Source organism: Chiloscyllium plagiosum, unplaced genomic scaffold (assembly GCF_037043375.1).
Source record: "Chiloscyllium plagiosum isolate Xiang-an unplaced genomic scaffold, Cpla_swu_hap1 HiC_scaffold_45, whole genome shotgun sequence".
NCBI lineage: Eukaryota > Metazoa > Chordata > Chondrichthyes > Orectolobiformes > Hemiscylliidae > Chiloscyllium > Chiloscyllium plagiosum.
Window position 1 is genome coordinate 51,451,562 of NW_028270183.1, and position 20,347 is coordinate 51,471,908.

At 42.2% G+C, this 20,347-nt stretch overlaps 1 long non-coding RNA gene across 1 annotated transcript; it reads left to right on the top strand.

Annotated features, from left to right (window-relative positions):
- Positions 1-12,174: 12,174 nt before the first annotated feature.
- Positions 12,175-18,650, top strand: LOC148136664 (uncharacterized). The gene is made up of 3 exons (XR_015754491.1): positions 12,175-12,611; positions 15,354-15,436; positions 18,563-18,650. It is a non-coding gene; the product is annotated as an uncharacterized LOC148136664 (long non-coding RNA).
- The last annotated feature ends 1,697 nt before the right edge of the window (positions 18,651-20,347 follow it).

The window sequence follows — 20,347 nt, forward strand, 5'->3', positions numbered from 1 at the left end:
GAATGATTATTGACTTCAGAGTTAGGGGAACCCCTTGGAAGACGTGATCTCTGTATGGTTGAATTTAGAATAGATATGGCAAGTGTGAAGGTAAAATCTAATACCTGGGTCCTGTGCTTGAACACAGGGAACTGCAATAGAATGAGGACGAAACTGGATAAAGTAGACTGAAAACAATGATTTTATGGTGGGACTATTGATGACCAGAAGCAGATTTTCAAAGACATGTTACAAAGTGCTCAGTAAAGGTATATTCCAGTGAAAAGGAAGTACTGTGAGAAAAGGCATACTCTGAGATGGGTATCTAAGGAAAGCGATCAAATTGAAAGAGAAGCCATACAAAGTGGCCAAAAACAGACTGAAACTTGAACTGGGAAAACTTTAAAGGTCAACAGAAAGTCACACCAGAGCTATAAAAAATAGTAAGATAGAACAGGAGAAAAATAAACTAGCACAGACTATAAAGACAGAGAGCAAAATTTCATATAAATAATAAATAAATAAATAATTTTGAGAAAAGAATGGCTAAAGTAAATGTTGGTCCCTTGGAAAATGAGAAGCAGCATTTAGTTATGGAATATCACAATGGAGGACACTAATATCTTGCCAGTAATTAACAAAGAGACAACGGTAGGTGTGGATTTGGAAATTATCATTATTATGGAACAGCTAGTGTTGACTGTTGGAGGTAATTGTTCTAATGATAGAAAAGTCTCCTGACCCTGATGGAATGCATCCCAGGGTACGAAAGGAGATGGCAGGAGAAATAGCAAATGCACTGGCAATAATTTTCCAAAATTCACTGGACTCTGTGGCAGTCCCAGCAGATTGGAAAGCAGCAAAAGTGACAACACTATTTTAAAAAGGAAGTGGACAGAAGATGGGAAATTATACACCAGTTAGCTTATTCTCTGTAGTGGGAAAGATGCTTGGGTCTATTATCAAGGAAGAAATAGCAGGGAATCTCGATAGAAATTGTCCCATTGGACGGACACAGCATGGGTTCATGAAGGGCAGGTCATGTTTGACAAATATTTCAGAATTCTGTGAAGACATTACGAGCAAGGTGGACAACGGGGACCCAATGGATGTGGAGTACCTGGATTTCCAAAAGATCTTCAACAAGGTGCTGTGCAAGAGGCTGTTGCATGATATAAGGGTGCATGGTGTTAGGGGTAGAGTATTAGCATGGATAGAAGATGGGTTGAATAAAAGAAAGCAAAGTGTGGGGATAAATGAGTATTATTCTGGCTGGCAATCAGTGACTAGTTGTGTACTTCTGGGATCAGTGTTGGGACTGCAAATATTTACAATTGATACAGATAATTTGGAGTTGAGGACCACATGTAGGGTGTCAAATTTTGCATATGAGACTAAGATGAGTAGCAGAACAAAGTGTGCGGAGGACTGTGAAACTTTGTAGAGGAACATAGATACATTGAGTGAGTGGGCAATGGTCTGGCAAATGGAATACAATTTTCATAAATGTAAAGTCATACTGTTTGTTTGGAGTAACATTACAAAGGAGATTATTACTTGACTTTTAAAAAGTTGCACATTTGCTATGCAGAGGCACCAGGGTATCCTTCTGCATGAGGGTTGGTCACCAGGTACAACGATCCATTCAGAAGGCAAATGGAATTTTATCCTTCATTGCTGTAGGGATTGTGTTTAAATGCAAAGATTATGTTCCAGCTGTGTTGGGTGAGGTCACACCTGGAGTACTGCATGCAGTTTTTATCTCCTTACGTGAGGGAGGACGTACTGGCTCTAGAGGTAAACTAGGTTGATTCTGGAGTTGAGAGGGTTGGCTTAACAGAGACTGAGTAGATTGGGATTGTGAGAAATAAAACTCACAGTATAATAAATTTCAGTTCTAGTCAAAATCTGAACCAGCGAATTTTATTGGAACCTTCTTGCAAGAAGGGGTGACCAGTGGGCACACACATTCAGGGATTGCTTTACAATGTATACAGTTTTGATTTTCGGTATTCCCCATTTACCTCATAGGTCTTCATACCTATCAACCTCCCTTAATGCGTTCTGCCACTACCCAGGTGCGCTCTGCCATTATTACTTCCCCCTTATCCAAGCTGGCGACCCTCCCCTCTGTAAGTGCTGACATAAGGGAGATTTTGCTAAACCTCGATCTTGATGTTCTTTTCACTTTATCTGTTTGCTTGTAACATCTTCTATTGTTCATAGGTACATTCCATTGCTTAAAATACATTTTAACAATATGTCTTTTCTTGCCTAGTTTATGCGCTTCAGCTATCTCAGCTCTTTTGCTGAAATTGTAAATTATTTAAACTATCATGATGGAAGAAATTATTTGCAAGAATAATTATGCACTAAAGTTACTCAATTATCCACAATTATATACTAAAGTTAGTAATTATTTACCTATATCCCACAATTATACACTGAAGTTAGTACTCAATTTCACTGTTCAATGTTCGCAGGAGGACAGTAAAACACTGTTTTACCTATATCCCACAGGATTATATTCATTGTAATTCAGAAGAATGGAAACATATAAAATAATGTATGGAATGGATAAAACAAAAGTAGTGAGAATGTTTCCACTGGCAGGTGAAGCGAGGGCAACATGGCATCATCTCAAGATTAGAGGCAGCAAATTTAGCACTGAATTGAGAAGGAACTTCTTAACCACTATGGAATTAATTGCACAGGAAAGTAGTTGATGCTAGTTCAATAAACGTTTTTAAAGCTAAGGTCGATTTTTATTTTTAAAAAAAATAATCAATTAAGGGATGTGGTGAGAACGCGGGTAAATGGTTCTGCATCCACGAAATGATCTTGTTGAATAGCAGAGCAGGCTCGAAGGGCAGGACGGCCTTCTCCTGTTCCTAGTTCTTTTGTTCTTATATTATGCATTCCTCCCTCACTCGTGACTTGCAGGTGCTGGTTTTGGATTAGGATGGACAAAATTATAATTCAGTGAACACCACTTTAGAGTCCAACAGGTTTATTTGGAAGCACTAGTTTTGCTGCTTTTTCATCAGGTGGTTGTGTGATTTTTAACATTGTCCCTCTCGTAAGTTATGAACAGCAGCAGAAGCCACAAAGCAGTGCGCATGCTCCAACCAACAATGGGCCCCGGGTGATTGATGTCAACAGCGGACCAATGGAAAGACGGGGCAGAGCTGGAAGACCTGGTCCTCCAACCAATCAGAGTAAATGAGGGGGTGGGACTAGACTATACCACGTGATTATCCTCGCCGTCGGCGCGCGTGTTCAGGACGTGTGGCTGGAGAGCTGTCGGTAAGGAAAGAAATAAACAGCAGGAAGCGGGAGGGTAATGGTGTTGGTATGGGCTGAGAGGTTTTGCATACATTTGGTGCACATCGGAAAACACAAATTTGAAACTTACAGTCCCGTTTTTGCAGCAAAGGGGAAAATGCCTCATCGAGCGATCCCGCCCGACTGAGCACCGCCATCTTTATTCGGGGCAACGACTCACTGGACACGCGCGCGGCCGCCAGCTTTGTAGGGGGCAAAGTTTAGAGGGGTGTATGTGCAGCTCTCCCTGATAGAGTCATGGGGCAGGATTTACACAGAGCACATTCAAACCCAGGGAAATGGATGCTTTTTATTCTGGACATGTCTCGTCATTCATTTAAAAAATTTTGATGTGAAGAGAGGCGGTACAGATAGTAAGTTTGCAGATGACACCAAAATTGGAGATATTGTGGACAGTGAAGAAGGATATCTCGGAGTACAATGGGATATTGATCAGATTGGTCAATGGGCTGAGGAGTGGCAGATAGGGTTTAATTTAGGTAAATGTGAGGTGATGCATCTTAGAAAAGCAAATCAGAGCAAGACACATACTGAATTGTAAGGTCTTGGAGATTCTTGCTGAACAAATAGACCTTGGAGTGCAGGTTCATAGATCCTTGAAAGTAGATAGAATAGTGAAGAAGTTGTTTAGTATGCTTTCCTTTATTGGTCACAGCATTGAGTCACGGAGCTGAACAGGACATTGGTTAGGCCACTTTTGAAATATTGTTTACAATTCTAGTCTCCCTCCTATCAGAAGGAGGAACTGAAACATGGAAGGTTTGAGAATAGATTTTCAAGGATGTTGCGAGTTGGAGGATTTGAGTCGCAGGGAGAGGCATAATAGGCTGGGTCCATTTTCCCTGGAGTGTCATAGGCTGAGGTGTGATGTTATAGAGCGTTATAAAATCATGAGGTGCGTGGATAGCATAAATAGACGAGGTGTTTACCTTGGGTTCGTGGAGCCCAGAACTAGAGGATATAGGTTTAGGTTAAGAGAGGAAGATTCAAAAGGAGCCTAAAGGGCAACTAAAATTGGAACACTTAAAAAGCATTTGAATAGGAAGGGTTCAGAGGGATGTTGGCCAAATGCTGGCAAATGGGAATAGATTAGGTTAGAATATCTGGTTGGCAGAGACGGTTGCACCAAAGAGTCTGTTTCAGTGCTAGTCATCTCTGACTGTGATATCATAAAAGTGAACACTGTTCTGATTCTCCTCTGGTCTCCTTGATGTCCACTTGTTCATTATCTTGCTTCCTCAGTGTCTCGTGTGTATTTTTGCTCTGTTTAGTATTTTACTATTATGTTCACAGACCCTTTTGTAAATGAATTGTCTACTGCTGCCCAACTCATGACCATATGCTTCTCATTATCAGGTTTTTTTTCCCACAATATCTTTGATAGTCAAGAATTCTTTTTTCCAATAAGCGAGTAAATTTTCCTTCTATTTCTAACAGCCAAATTCTGCACCATTTTCGTTCTCTATAATTCATACTGCACTCTCTGAAAAATCGTGTGTATTTCTCCTTCCACAGGTACCAGTGATCAATGCCAAAGCCCTGGTGCCTGTGGAGAGGGTAATATTTGACTTCTTGTACTGCTGCAGTTTGTATGGTGAAGGTGCTCCCACAACGTGGTTGGGTAAGAGACAGAACAGATTATTCACTCAGCGATAGTGAAGAGTAGAAGATACCGGTAAAAATCAATATGTTTTTAATTTCACAAAAACATTATTGAGAACTTTTGACAAAAGGCCAAAGATGGAGAATATTATGCCAGTGCTAGAGCAGGACTTGTCTTGGTGGGCAACAAGTTCTGGAGCACAGCCATCAGTCTTATTGCGACAATGTTGGCAGGGCCCAGAGCCTTTACACTATTTGTCCATTTCTTGATCTGATTTGAAATGAGTTTTCAACTAATCCAATTCACATCTGTGTCAGGGCCCAATGGGGAAGCTCATTCACTTGGCACTGCTGGCTGAAGATTGCTGCAAATGCTGTTGTCGTATCTGTTACATGGATGATTGAGACCCTTCTGTCTGTAGGGATGGGGATATCTGTGATGCTTCCTGCAGTGAGTTGTTTAATTGTCCATCACCAAGCATGACTAGGTGTGGCAGAAATGCAGAGCTCAGATCTGATCCAGTGGTTGTGGGATCACATAGTTCTATTTGGTGTTGCTTGCACTGTTTGGCGTGCAGGTTTGGTAGCTGCACCAGGTTGGCACCTCAATTTTATGTACTGGTACTGCTGCTGGCATGTCGTCCTGTATTCTCCATTGAACCTGGGCTGATCTCCTGGCTTGATGTTATTGGTTGAGTGGGGGATATACCAGGCCATGCGATTTCAGATTGGGCTGGAGTACAGTTCTGCTGCTGTTTTTGGCCCACAGTGAGGCAGAAGTTGCAGTGTCAAGAGGACTGACTTTGTGGTTGTACTTTCCAGTGCATTGGTAGATGTAATAAAGTCCACCTAGTTTCCTTCCTTTGTTGAGACTGTGCAGTGATTAATACAGTGAGTGATTGGGTGGGCCACTGTCAGGAATGCAACTTTTAAAAACAGGTTTTGTGATTTTTTTTATGCATAATTTCAGTTGCATCACAATGTAAATGTTTGCTATGAATTCTGTGCCTCAGAATTGTGCCCTCCACAATCACCTGATGAAGGAGCGGCACTCCGAAAGCTAGTGTGCTTCCAATTACACCTGATGGACTATAACCTGGTGTTGTGTGATTCTTAACTTAGAATATGACAGCACTACTAACAGGACTGCATGTAAACAGGCTCAATCCAGTTAATCAATACATTCGGAAGGATTTCCTCCAAGTTTGATGACACAATATTCGTCAAAACCGTCAACTTCAACCTGCAATGTTGCTCTTAACAAAAACTTCAGGCTGACACAAAGCTCCCCACCCCACTGCAATGTGGTAACCGGGCCCGGCCCAGGAACTGGGACATTTGTGGACTGTGATCTCAAAGGAAGTGAGAAAACACAATTCTGACAGATTAGTCCTCAAAGGTGAGTAGCAAGTTTGAGAAAAGGCCGGTGGTATGCCACCTTGCACTTAGCTTAATTGCATTTCTTATTTACAGTTGTGTTTTGCAAAGTACAAAGAACTGTGTTTTCCATGGTTGGGGAGTTTTATCCTAGTTGATCACAGTTGCTGCCTCTTGCTCCCCAAGTCAAATCATAGGATCTATATAAAAAAATAAACTGCAGGTGCTGAACCACAGAAACAAAGTGCTGGAGAAACTCAGCAGTTCTGAGGGCATCAGTGAAGTGAAAAAAATGTTACATTTCAAGTTCACTAACTCTTCGTCTGAACGGACAAATGGTCATGAGACTTTGAACTTACAATGTTTTTTCCCCCCTCAGAGATGCTGCTGGACCTGCGTTCTCCAGCACTGTGCTTTCTATAGTGAACTTTATTTACAAAACAGATCGGAAAAATACTAATCTCCAAAAGTGAAAGGTTCATTGCAAACATGAGCATAGTTTCCACACTTGAGTTACACAAGTACGTCTCAGTTTAAAAACAAGATTTAATGTCAAAGTGACATTCCATCTCAAAATTAGCCGAGTTACACCAGTAATAAAGCTCATCCACCCAATGAGGCACTTCAGCACAACATCCTGCAGTGTTGTACACAGCCACCTTTACCAAAGAATGATCACATGTCACAAAATTGAAGGCCAAGAGCATGTCTCTTTAAAGGAGCTGAAGTCAAACTCAATTTTTGGAAGGATTTTTATTAAACCTGATTGAACATTTAAACCTCAGAGCATAATCTTTGCTTTTTTAAACAAAATGTGTTGGAAACATCCCACATCTTGCTAAAGGCTCAGTTCGGTCTGATACATAGAGCCAAAGGTCAAACAAACATCTCACTTTCCATTCACTTCTACAAAGGGCTGACATCACATTTCTTCAGGATTTAAAGTATTTTATAAATTGTTTGTAAAATCATTTGTCACATTAAAGAACTGGACAATAAATGTCATTGTATACAATAAGAGTGAAGCCTGTGACAGCAGATTTAGCTTTGGAGGGCAGTTATGCGTTTTCTAAATTCTGGGAGCACTTTGGGAGACTGCTCCCAGGTGGTGATAGTGAGCATATCTGGAATGCACTGTTTAGATTTGGGAATCCATGGGAAACAATCTGTGGTTTCACTAATACTTGGCTTGCGTTGTTGGTGTACAGTAAGCAATTCATAAAGTTACTTATATATTGTTGTTGACTACCTGAATGGTATTCAAATCTTCCAGGTTGCCTTCAATAGTGTAAGTGTATCTATTGTAAATATTTGGAATACTCCAGAACTGCCCAGTGCTTGGCAAATTCAGGGGGGACAAAAAAATCACATTGAGTAATTTGAAATTAACAATCCAAGAGGACTTAACCACTGAAGTATTCAATTCAAATAGTTAAATGGAGTGCTCACATTTAAAATACCTCTTCCTGATCTTTGGGCACCCGGTACGGAGGAAGGAGGGCAGGTCTGAGGACCTCCTCGTGGGTCTGCTCCTGGGCCTGGCCAAACTGGCCATTAACAGGTCCAGGCAGCGGGCCGTGGAGGGTGTCGTTAGGGCCGACTGCCTGCCCCTCTTCCGCGGCTACGTTAGGGCCCGGGTGTCCTTGGAGAAGGAGCACGCGGTGTCCACCAACACCCTGGAGTTGTTCAGGGAGAGGTGGGCGCCACAGGGAGTGGAGTGCATCATTTCTCCCTCCAATTCTATGTTGATTTAGTCCCTACCCTCCCCTTCACTGTTTTGATCACACAGCACTGCCCTTTGATGTGAAGGGCAGTGTTTGTCACTGGCCACCCGGGTGTTTTCCTAGCTTCCTGGTGGTGAAAATTGAATAAAGATTCGTGCACTTTGTGTCTTTCACTGTGTCTCACACCTGCACACACACACCATGGGTGCTGGGGGAAAAAAATAAGCACTACCGCACTTAGGTGGTAGTGTGGGGAAATAAAAAAAATAAATAAATAAACAGGTTATTGTTTTCCTATCTTCCTTGTTAAAAAAAAAAACAAAAAAAAAAACAAAATTAAAATACCTCTTATCCATAAGAATGGATGGACTGACAGAATTGTGACCAAATTCCTAGCTGGGCATGTGAAATGTGCTTTGATAAAGTCACCTGCATTTACCAACAATAATTTGGCAAGCTCGGAAATTTAAAAAAACAATACGAGCTTCATTGCTGCTCCAGTTGGGTCCCAAGCTCTGTGCAAAAGTAACAATGTTCAGGTTTATTGCATACACTCTGAAACATGTGTTCCTTCTACAGATCCTGCAAGTTTCCCCAATGAGCATAGTCCATCCAAATGATGTTGCTAACTTTGGCCAACTCATTTCTTTCCAAGCCTCTATAACCTGAAGAGTGACCAGAAGCAATTACTCCCCATATGTGGGAACATTACCGACGAGGATTATTTCCTTCAGAATTGACTTCCATATATTCAGTGCCCAGAAAAAATAAAAAGCTTGTCACCTTTTATAGAGCAATGATTCAGTGGGAGTAAAACGCTAAACTTTTCTTACTGAACAATCAAGCTGCCTAAATTTTAAAAATGAACACTTCTTAATAGTTCTTAATAGATCTATTAAGAATGAACACTTGTAATAGATCCTAATGAAATGTATTGTGCAAAACAAATCACATGATACATAGTTATTCAGATAATAAAACAAGTTTGTTCAGCGAAGAACCCAGAGGAAAAGGTCATGAAATAATGTGAGTTTGATATACCTCAATCATCATTGCAAGTGTATTCTCTGCATAAATTCTCCCTTTCCTCCTCGAAGTATTCAACTTCTTGAATAATTGAGAGAATGAAGTCACAGTTGTACAACACAAACTTAGACCCTTCAGTCCAACTTGCCCATGCTGACCAGATATCAAAAATCTAATCCCATTTGCCAGCATTTGTTCCATATCCATCTAAACCCTTTCTACTGATTATCAGTTTATTTTACTTTATCAGCACTTGAAATACTGACATTTTTTTTCTCCCAACATTGGTTAAAGAAATCATAAGTTCATTTATCTAAGTTAATTTTGTAATCTTTCACAAAGAAACAAGTGAGAACAACATATAGCTGAGTGCAAAACAAAATACTGCAGCTGCGCGATATCTGGGAACACTCTAAAGCTGAGGCACTGATACTGCACAAGTTTGTCAGCACGGTTTCAATTACTGACAATAATTTAGTAATGTCTTAGCCTTCACATAGTTAAGGTAAATGTGAGATATCTGAATTTCATGAATTGGTTCCTATTGCACTTCGATCAACAAAAATTATTCTTGGTTTAATCTACTCAAAGGAGAAAGTGACGACCAAAGAAGCTGGACGTCAGAATCGAAAAGTGTCATGCTGGAAAAGCACAGCAAGTCAGGCAGCATCCGAGAAGCAGGAGAGTTGATGGTTCGAGCATAAGCCCTTTATCAGGAATCACAGGCTTCAGAAAAATAACTGGCATAAACTTATGCCAATACATATGTAGAAGGGTCAAAGCACGTTACTATCAGATTAGAGACTAATTTCAAATTTGGTACCATTGAGTGCAACATTTCAGGATGATATTTACATATGTACCTAAAAGAGAAGTTGTCTAAAATTACAAGCTCTAGAATGATTATAGAATTTAACATGGAAATAAAGCTGGTGAACAAGAATGGCAAAGTGAAGTCCCATCAGTATCGCCTTGGGCAGTGTCAAGTAAGAATTTGAGAGCAGAGTTGCCACTTTGGTGTAACCTGCAGTCTGGCCAAATTGCAGCAAACATCTGTTCAATTTTATCTGCAAACTATTGAATGCAAAATCCTCCTTGCACAATAATGAGGCAGCATTTTGGGATGTCATTTTTCAATTATATTATTTTCAAAGTTACTCACAATTAAGAGTGTTCACTTGGTGCTGTCTGCATAACACAGTACGAAAAGGAATTAACAGAAAAAAACATTATAACCCAAATTCAGAGTCACTAATTTATTGATATTGCATGGGTCCAGCATTGATAAGTAATCTATTTTTAAAAATAAATACAGATACATTTACTAATTACATTGGAGTACAGTCAAGTTTCTTACTGAACAGTGACAAGATTGTACAGAGTCCGCATGGATTTAAGAGAGGGGAATTATACTTGGCAAATCTACTGAAATATTCGACTCTGTAGATTCTTAAAGTAAGAAATTGCAGGACATTTAGGAAAGCTTATCATTAAACATGACAGACTGGGTTTTGTGAAAGAGAAACTATATTTGACAAATTTGCAACAGTTCATTGAGGAGATAACAAGAAGGGCTGATAAAGGGCAATCCAATGATGTTCTGTATTTGGATTTTAAAAATGCAAATGATAAGGTGCTACATAAAAGTTATTTGCACAATTTAGGAGCTCATGGTATCAGCGTAATGTATTAGCATGGATTGAGGATTGGTTAACCACACTGGCTGTTGGTGAGTCCTCACTTGCAGTGTTGTATACAATGTTAGCTCCCATATTTAATAAAGGATAAACTAACATCGGAAACCATTCAAAAAAGATTCACTTAGGTGCTTCGAGGACGAAAGGGTTGACCTATCAAGAATAGATAAGCAGGGGTGATCTTATGGAAACAAGATTCTGAGGAGCTTGACAGAGTAGATGTTGACTAGATCTTCGAGCACCAGTGAAGTCTCAAACCAGGGGACATTACATAAGGGAACATTCATTTTAGAAAAAGTAAAGAATTTTTTCTCTCAGTGAATGGGTAGAATTTTCTCACCCAAACAATTGTGAAAGTTAAATGTGGGAGGGGAAAGGTTGGGTTACTCTTCGGAGGGTTGTTCTGGCTTGTTGGGCTGAAGGGCCTGTTTCTACACAGTAGGGAATCTATGATTCTATCTCAAATTATTTTAAAAGAGGGCAGATAGATTTTTGAAATATTGAGCAGTTGAGGGCTATGCGGATCAAGCATAAAAGAGGTGTTGAGGTCTGGGTTGGCCCAGCCATGATCTGATAGAATGGGGGAACAAGCTGAAAGAGATGAATTGCCTACTCCTGCTCCGATTCCTGGAGGCTCCATTTTATGTTTTTTTTTGTTGTTTCCAAAGAAGAGCGTGATACAATGTGCTAAAGATCTCAGATGTTGTGAAAATGGGGTGTTTATGTACTGATTCAGATGGCATTGATTCATCAATCATAGCTATTCAGTCATGACGAGGAAGGCAATTCCCTCCATGAATAAAGGAAATCTACTGCAGAGCTCACACAAAGGGAATTCTGACCCTCAGTAAACTCTCCCATCACATTACCCAACATATCAGCTAAAGCAGGACACACTGCATGCTCTAGCCAATAAAGGGACCCCCGGGTGATTGATGTCAGCACCGGACCAATGAAAGGACGGTGGGCGGAGCTGGATGACCTAGCGGGATGTTGGTCCTCCAACCAATCAAAGTGAATGAAGGGCGGAGCTAAACTAAACCATGTGATCACCCTCGCGCGGGGCGTAGAGTAACTGTAATGAATGCTCGTGAAGTTATGGAGAGAAAGGATACGGTAAGGAAAGAAATAAACAGGGAAACGGGAGAAAAACTGTGTTGCTATGAGCGGAGAGGTTTTACAAACAAATTGTGCACGTCGGAAAACACAAATTTGAACGTCCCAGTCCCGTGTTTGCAGTAAATGGGGAATTGCCTCTGCGCGGCTGCAGGCCTGAGTGAGCGCCGCCATCTTTATTCGGGACTACGATTCACTGGACATGTGCACCGCCGCCATCTTTGTAGGGGGCAAAGTGCAGCCAGGCGCATGTGCAGCCTTTCTCCAGTTTAGAGTTATTGTGATCATCGCAGCCAATACAGCTCTGATTCACCTCTGGGCTCCCTCATCACCACTTTGTCAATATCTAGCTTCCTCAGTCTCGAACCATGGGTGTATTTTTGGTCTGTTTACTATGTATTATTACTTTTATAGACCGTTTGTAAATGAGTTTTTCACTGCGGCCCAGCCCCTGACCATGTGCTGCTCTATTATCAGATTATTTTTTTCTTGAATATTTTTGACAGTCAAGAATTCTTTTTTCCCAACAAGCAAGTGTATTTTCCTTCCATTTCTGACTATCAAATTCTGCACCATTTTCATTCCCTGTAATCCATTTTGCACTCCCTGAAACATCAACTGTGTTTCTCCTTCCACAGATACCAGTGATTAATGCCAAAGCCCTGTTGCTTGTGGAGAGGGCAATGTTTGACTTTCTTGTACAGCTGCAGTTTGAGTGGTGAAGGTGCTCCGACAATGTGGTTGGGTAAGTGGCATTGAGATTATTCATTCAGCCACAGTGATGGTTTGAAAATAATGTCCAAATCAACAATAGTTTGTATTTTTATTATCATGCTTATAATTTCACAAAAATACTATTGACAACTTTAGACATAAGGCCAGAAATGGAGATATTAGGTCAGATGACCAAATTGCCAAAAAGCAGGTTTTTAGGGATGTCTTAAAGGTGGAAAGCAGACCTGTGAGGTTTTGGCTGCGAATTTCAGACCATGCTGCTTCAGCAACTGTAGAAATAGCCACACAGGTGAAGTAATGAATTCACAAATATTTGGGAGTCTCGAAGAAAATGGGTTGTCGAGGTCTCAAAGTGTGTGTGGTGCAGGGAGCTAGGGATTATCACAGCCAGGAATTAAATCAAGTGTGAGAATTTTAAGTTGAGGGATATTGGCCAGGTGCTGGCAGGTGAGACTAGATTGGGTTGGGGTATCTGGTCGTCATGGACGAGTTGGACCGAAAGGTCTGTTTCCTTGCTGTACATCCCTATGGCTGTATGCTGTTGATTATAATTAGGAGCCTTTTGATGAATCAACAAGCAGAGATTTAGACTTTCTTGAGATTACAGGGAGGTTGAATGTGGGAAGCTGGCCCTGAGTGTGTTTGGAAAATGAAGTATGGAGATAACACAAGGTTGATGAAAGTATATGAGCTGAGGCAAGGGTGGAATCAGCTAGAAATAGTGGTGTTGGAGTGGGACTGAGTTATCACACTCACCTCACCTCTGGGATTCAGCTGGTTGTCAGGTTGTGAATCAGGGCGGTAACACAATCGGGAGCTGAGTGGCTCTGGTGGAGCCTGAAATAAGTGTCGCTCAGCTGGCTGTTGCTGAGCAGTTGCTGCTTGGTAGCCCTGTTAATGACATCTTCCATCACTTTACTGCTGATCGAGTGTGGACTGATGGAGGGAAATTTCCTGGGTTGGATTGCCCTGTGCTTTTGTGTTGAACATCCCTGGGCAATGTTCCACATTGTCGGTAGATGCCAGTGCTGGAGCGGTACTTGGCTCGGTGGGTGGCAAGTTCTGGAGCACAAACCATCAGTATTATTGCCAGAATATTGGCAGGGCCCGTAGACTTTGCACTACTTAACCATTTCTTGATGTTATTCAAACTTAATCGAACTGGCTTAAAACTCATCTGTGATGTTGGAAACCACTGGAGAAGGCTAAGATGGATCATCCCACTTTACACTTCTGGCTGCAGATTGCTGCAAATGCTGTCATCTGATCTGGTGCATGGATGTGTGAGGCCTCTCCATCAGTAAAGGTGGGGATATCTGTGATGCTTCCTCCAGTGAGTTGTTTAATTGTCCATCACCGTTCACAACTGGACGTGGCAGAACTGCAGAGTTCCGATCTGTTCCATTGGATGTTGGATCACTGAGCTCTGTTGCTTGCTGCTGATGCTGATTGATATGCAGGTAGTTCTGTTTGATAGCTTCACCAGGTTGGCACTTCATTTTTAGATCTGCCTGGTGCTGTTCATGGCATGCCCTCCTTTACTGTCCATTGTGATGGGTGAGAGCGGGATTTACAAACCCATGAGATTACAGATTGTGCTGGAGTACAGTTCTGCTGCTGTTGATGTCCCACAGTGCCTCAGAGATACCCAGTTTGAGATCCTACATCTCTTCGAAGTCTGTCCCCATTTAGAACGGTGATAGTGTCACTCAACACAATGGAGGTTTTTCTCAACTTTAAGGCAAGACTTTGTCTCCAAAAGGAATGTGTGATGGTCGCTCGTACTGATACTGTCATGGACAGATGTATCTGCAGCTGGTCAATTCATAACAATGAGATCAAGGATGTTTTACACTCTTGTTGGTTCCCTCACCACCCGCTGCAAACTCAGTTGAGCAGCTATATCCTTTAGGACCTGACCAGCTCAGTCAGTAATTCTGTTGCAGAGCTAGTCTCGATTGTGGACATTGAAATCCTGTACACGGAGTACGTTTGACACCATTTTACTCCCTCAGTGCTTCCTCCAAATGTTCAACATGAAGGAGAACTGATCCATCAGCCAAGGGAGAACGGTACGTGGTAATTGGCAGGAGCCATGAGACATCCTGGTCTCCGGAGTCAATGCTGTATACTCCTAGGGCAAATCCTCCCTGTCTGTACACCAAGGTGCCACCACCTCTGCCTGGTCTGTCCTGCCGGTGGGACAGGACATATCCAGAGATTTCACGAAGAAGTGAAGACTGCAGATGCTGGAGATCAGAGTCAAGAGTCTGGTGCTGGAAAAACCCCAGCAGGTCAGGGTTATGAAGGGCTGAGTCTCGAAACGTCAATTATCCTTCTCCTCGGATGCTGCCTGACCTTTTGTGCTTTTCCAGCACCACACTCTCGATATCGAGGGATGGTGATGGTGGTGTCTGGTCATTGTCTGTAAGGGATGATTCCGTGAGTATGACTAAGTCAGGCTGTTCCTTGACTAGTCTGTGAGACAGCTCTCGACATTTTGGAACCAAAAACCATATGTTAGTGAGGAAGACGTTGCACCATCGAGAGGGCTGATTCTGTGGTTGTAATTTCTGGTGCCTTGTTAGTTGCCAACTGGTCCATCCAGTTTCATTCCTGTGTTGAGACTTTGCAGTGATTAGTACAGTGAGTAGCTGGCTGGGCCGCTGTCAGGTTGGCAGGATTTTTTTCGCCATTGACAATGGTTCCATGGAGATCAGGAGATTCCTAACATTTTTTTTCTTGAATTCAGATTCCACCATCTGCCAAGACGGGATTCGAACCAGGACTTCAGTAGTTTGTTTTAATATTCAGGATAAAAGCTAAATACATCAGGTTTGTTCACTCGTTTTGAATATCACTAACCCTGGTTTTGTTTCTTTGTAAAACACTGTCCATCATCCTTTCTCCTCCATCCTCCCCTCCAACACCGAGTGAGGAGCACATGGAATTTCTCTGACACTAAGACTGAGATAATCTGATCTGCTGCTTCTCTCCCTCCCGCTAGCCCACTGAGCCAAACTGCCTCACGTGGTGTTCCTGGATTTTGTCCTAAACCTACATCTTTCTCCAGTCTCTTGTCAAGCCTTATCAGAGCTCACCTTGACCCTTTACCCAAACCTCGCTAAACTCACTTTCAAACTCTCTTTCCTCCACTGCCGCCTCATTACTCCCCTTCGCCAATTCATAGATATTGTTCCTTGTTCTGTCTGTTGGTCTTTTTTTGGTTATGTCCTTCTCTCCCATTCTGTGAAAAACTAATATTTGACCTCACCGTTGTTGGAAAATCCTGTTCCATCTCCACTCTCCCTTTCCTTTCTGTATTACTTGCATTTGGTGTCCCTCAACGATCTATCCTTGGTCTCTCCTCTATCTCACGTACATAGTGCCAGGAGGTGATATCATCCAAAAACACTGTGTTAGGTTTCACATGTACACTGACGATGCCCAGCTCTCCCTCCCCATCATCCCTCTCCATTACTCCACTGTTACTCTGTTACCAAACTGCTTATCACATAGCTGCAATTTCCTCCAATGAAACATTGTCACGGTTAAACCCATTGCCTTACCTTTACCTTTCTACTGAGCCCCTCCCTCCCACTGGGAACTCTCTGAGGCAGAATGACCCTCTTCACAATATTGCTGTTACATCTGACCCCAAGGTGACCTTCTGATCAGACATCCACACAATCCCAATCTCTTAAAACTTGCTTTTCTCCACCTCACCCCAGCTCCATTGCTACTGAAACCCCTTACCCGTGTCGGTGTCACAATATCTTGATGAATCCAAAACAGAACCCTTGATTCCGTGACTCAGAATCTGGTTTCAAACTCCCCTCTCAGTATTTACCCTCAGACACATCCTCTCAGTATTTATCCTGTCAAACCCCTTAAGAATCCCATCTGTCTCAATGAGATCACCTCTCTTTCTCCAAAATCCAGTGAGTAGAGTCCCAACCTTTTCAGCCTTTATTTAAAAGATAATCCCTCCAAACCAGGGATCATCTCATTGAATCTTCCCTGAAATGCCTCCAATAAAGTGACACATTTCCTGATCTAAAGGGACCAAAACTGCTCTTATTACTGCAGATATGGTGGTCTCACCAGCACTTCCACACGTTACTCTCAGGTATATACTCCAAACTCTAGTACTGAGAACCTTTGAAACAAAACGTTCCATTCCCCTTCCTGGTTCCATGTTGTAACTGTGTGGTAGCTTTCTGTGTTTTCTGAACAATTACTCCTGGTCCCTTTGTGGTGCAGCTTTCTATGGTTTCCACCATTTAAATAGTACTTTGTTCTTTTATTATCTCCTCCAAAATGAGCAACTTCCCATTTTCCCAAGTTACACACCATCTGGCAACTTGTTGCCCCCTTCTCCTGTACATCTCTCACTTTTCATAATCCTCTTAGACCTTTACAGTTATGCCTTTTCTAGGAGATATCCCCCCCCCCCCCTTCCCATTCTTCCAAACATTTACTGGGAGCACTGGGCAGTGGGAAGCAGACAGAGTTGCTATCTTTTTTGGGATACGCTTTGGAGTGTTTGGGAGGATCTTCCTACACATTGGTCAGGATGGAGACAACTTGCCCATCGTTAGGCATTAGCCTTTCACACCCATGTCTTATTGATGAGGCAGAGCGGCAGCACGGAATGAAAGAAAAGAAAGTAATTCTTGTTCCCCATATCTCACTGACGCTTGGATCATTTTCTCCAATGTGTCAAAGAACTGCTGTGTTCAGTCACATGAGATCTCAAGTTGGAATCTCCCAGAAACCCACAGATTTCCCCCTGAGTTGACTGCTGTTGACCTCAAGGGTAATATGTACAGTAATCCTGGGCCACGAGGAGGGGATGGTGTGAGTTTCTAACTTGAACTGATAGTGACAGATTTTATAAACTTGTATTACAGGATATTACAGGTGGACATTCAGATGGTAATCTCAGTAAATGTTCTGCTAAACTCTGATTGAATTACTCAGTATATCTCAGGACCTGGATATTCGCATTGCGTGTGAGTGAGTGTTGTGTTCCAGATCAATCCCATTTGCTGCTTAAAAATTCTCCTTTGAATCATCGCATTCACTCAAAAGGTCTCCCCAAACCTTCAATGTGTCATGTAATCCTTTTATGATGACCTGATGAGTGTAAGGTTTATTATTCGAATGTGTAATTTTTGTATAAGGATGTCTCAGAGAGGGAGCAGAATATTCTTAAAGGGGAGAATAACCATTTTGAGGGGAGGCTGTTGTTTATTGGTATTAATGATATCGGAAGAGAAGAGTTCATATTGTTGGATCATTGGAATCTCTTGTAGGGTAGAATTGACCTCCATCAGAAGGATGGATTGTACCTGCACTGGAAGGGAAGAGTTGCTAGTGCTATTCAGGAGGCATTAAACCAGTGAAGGAATGTGGGTAAACCCAGAGAGAGAGTGAGGGAAGAGCTAAGTCTGACACTGGTACAGTTCAGATGTCAAACAGTCAAGGAAGACAAGGGCAAGGCACAGAATGAGCAGTTACACTGCATTTATTTCAATGCGGGAGGCCCGATAGGTCGGGTAGAGGAGCTCAGGGTATGGTTTTGAATATCGCACTGGGATATTATAGCAATTACAGAGGCATGACATAATGATGGATAGGACCAGCAGCTTAATGTTCCAGTGTATAGATGCTACAGCAAAGATAGAAAGGGGGCAACAGAGCAAGGGGAGAGGTAATTTTGATTAGGGATAACATTACAGCTGGGCTTCAAGAGGGTATTCCTGTGAGTACATCCAAGCAGGCTATACAGGTGGTAATGAGAAATAAGGGATGATCTCCTTATTGGGATGGTACTATTGACCCCCCTTCCCCAATAGTCAGCAGGGAGTTGAGAAGCAAATTTACTAAGAGATCACTTCTCTGTAAGAATAGTATGGTTGTGTACAAGACTTGACCTTCTTTGTTATTCATTCACAGGATGAGGGTGTCACTGGCTGGGCTCAAAGGGCAGTAAAGGGTCAACCACATTGCTGTGGGTCTGGAGTCATATGTAGGCCAAACCAGGTAAGGATGGCAGATTCCTTCTCTGAAGGATATTAGCTAATCTCATGTTTTTTTTTTGCAGTAATCAACAATGGATTCATGGTCTTTAATAGATTCTTAATTCCAAATTTTTATTGAATTCACATTCCACTCTCTGCCGTGACGGGATCCAAACCCTGGGCCCCAGAACGTTTTCTGGGTGTCTGGATTATCCATCTAGTGATAATCTCACTAGGCCATTTGGCAGGGTGAGTGACTGAGGTATCCGTAGGGCAGCACATCAGCACCAAAGATCCCATGGTCTCTGTGGAAGATAGAAAGGGCTGGGGAGGGAGATATATCCCTGGTGGTGGGGTCTGACTGTAGGTAGCGGACATAGCAGAGGTTAATGGTGATTAGTAGGTGGCAGGTGAGGACCGGGGGATTATATTCTTATTGTGGTTGGAGGAGTGGGGGGAAGGCGGAGGTACAGGAAGTGGAGGATATGCGTTGGAGTGCATTGTTGATCAAGTGGGAGGGAAATCCGGTCCTTGAAAGAGGAAACCTTTCTGGGATGTCCTGGAGTGAAATTGCTTCTTCTGGGAGCAGATATGGCAGTGGCGGAGTAATTGGGCGGACAGAATCACGTTTTTACAGGAATATACTCGAGGGTAATCAGGAGAGCAAAACGGGGACTTGAAATATCTCTAGGAAATAGTTTAAGGAGAATCCAAAGAGATTCTACAATACATTAAGGATAAAATAATAACCGGACAGAGAATAGGACCCCTTAAAGATCAACAAGGCCATCTATGGAACAACAGGAGGTGGGAGAAATACTATGCTATTCTATTCTAGAGAGTTTGGAGAAATAAATAGTGATAACTTGAAAAGTGTCCATATTACAGAGGGGGAAGTACTGGATGTCTTAAACAGTAGTAAGGTTGATAAATCCCTGGGACCTGATCAGGTGTATCCCAGAAATTTGTGGAAAGCTAGGAAGGTGATGGCAGTGCCCCTCCCTGAGGTATTTATATCATTGTTTGTGACAGGTGAGATGCTGGAAGATGGGTGCCATTATTTAAAAAAGGTGGTAAGGAAAGGCCAGGGAACAAGAGAACAGTCCACCTAACGTCAGTGGTAGGTAAGTTGTTGGAAGGGATTCTGAGGGACAGGATTTACATGTATTTGGAAAGACGAGGATTGATTAGGGATAGTTAACATGGCTTTGTGTGTGGGAAATTCTCTCTCTCTAACTTGATTGAGTTTTTTTGAAGATGTGACAAAGATGATTGAAGGCAGACTGTGGACGTTGTCTATATGGACACTGAACGATGTTCCACAAAGCAGACTGGTTAGCAAGGTTAGATAACAACATGAAATGGCGGGAGAACTAGCCATTTGGATACAAAACTGGCTTGAAGGGAGGAGGCAGAGGGTGGTGATGGAGGGTTGCTTTGCGGACTGGAGGCCTGTGAGCAGCATTGTCCTGCAGAATGGATATTGGGTCCTGAAATAAATGACTTGGATGTGAATATGAGATATGGTCAGTGGGTTTACAGAAGACACCAAAATTGGAGGTGTAGTGGACAATGAAGAAGGTTAGTTCAGAATGCAACAGTATCTTGACCAGATGGGCCATTGGAGCGAGGAATGGCAGACTGGGTTCAATTTAGACAAATGTAAGCTGTTGGATTTTGGAAAGGCAAATCAGGGCAGGACTTGTACACTTAATGGTAA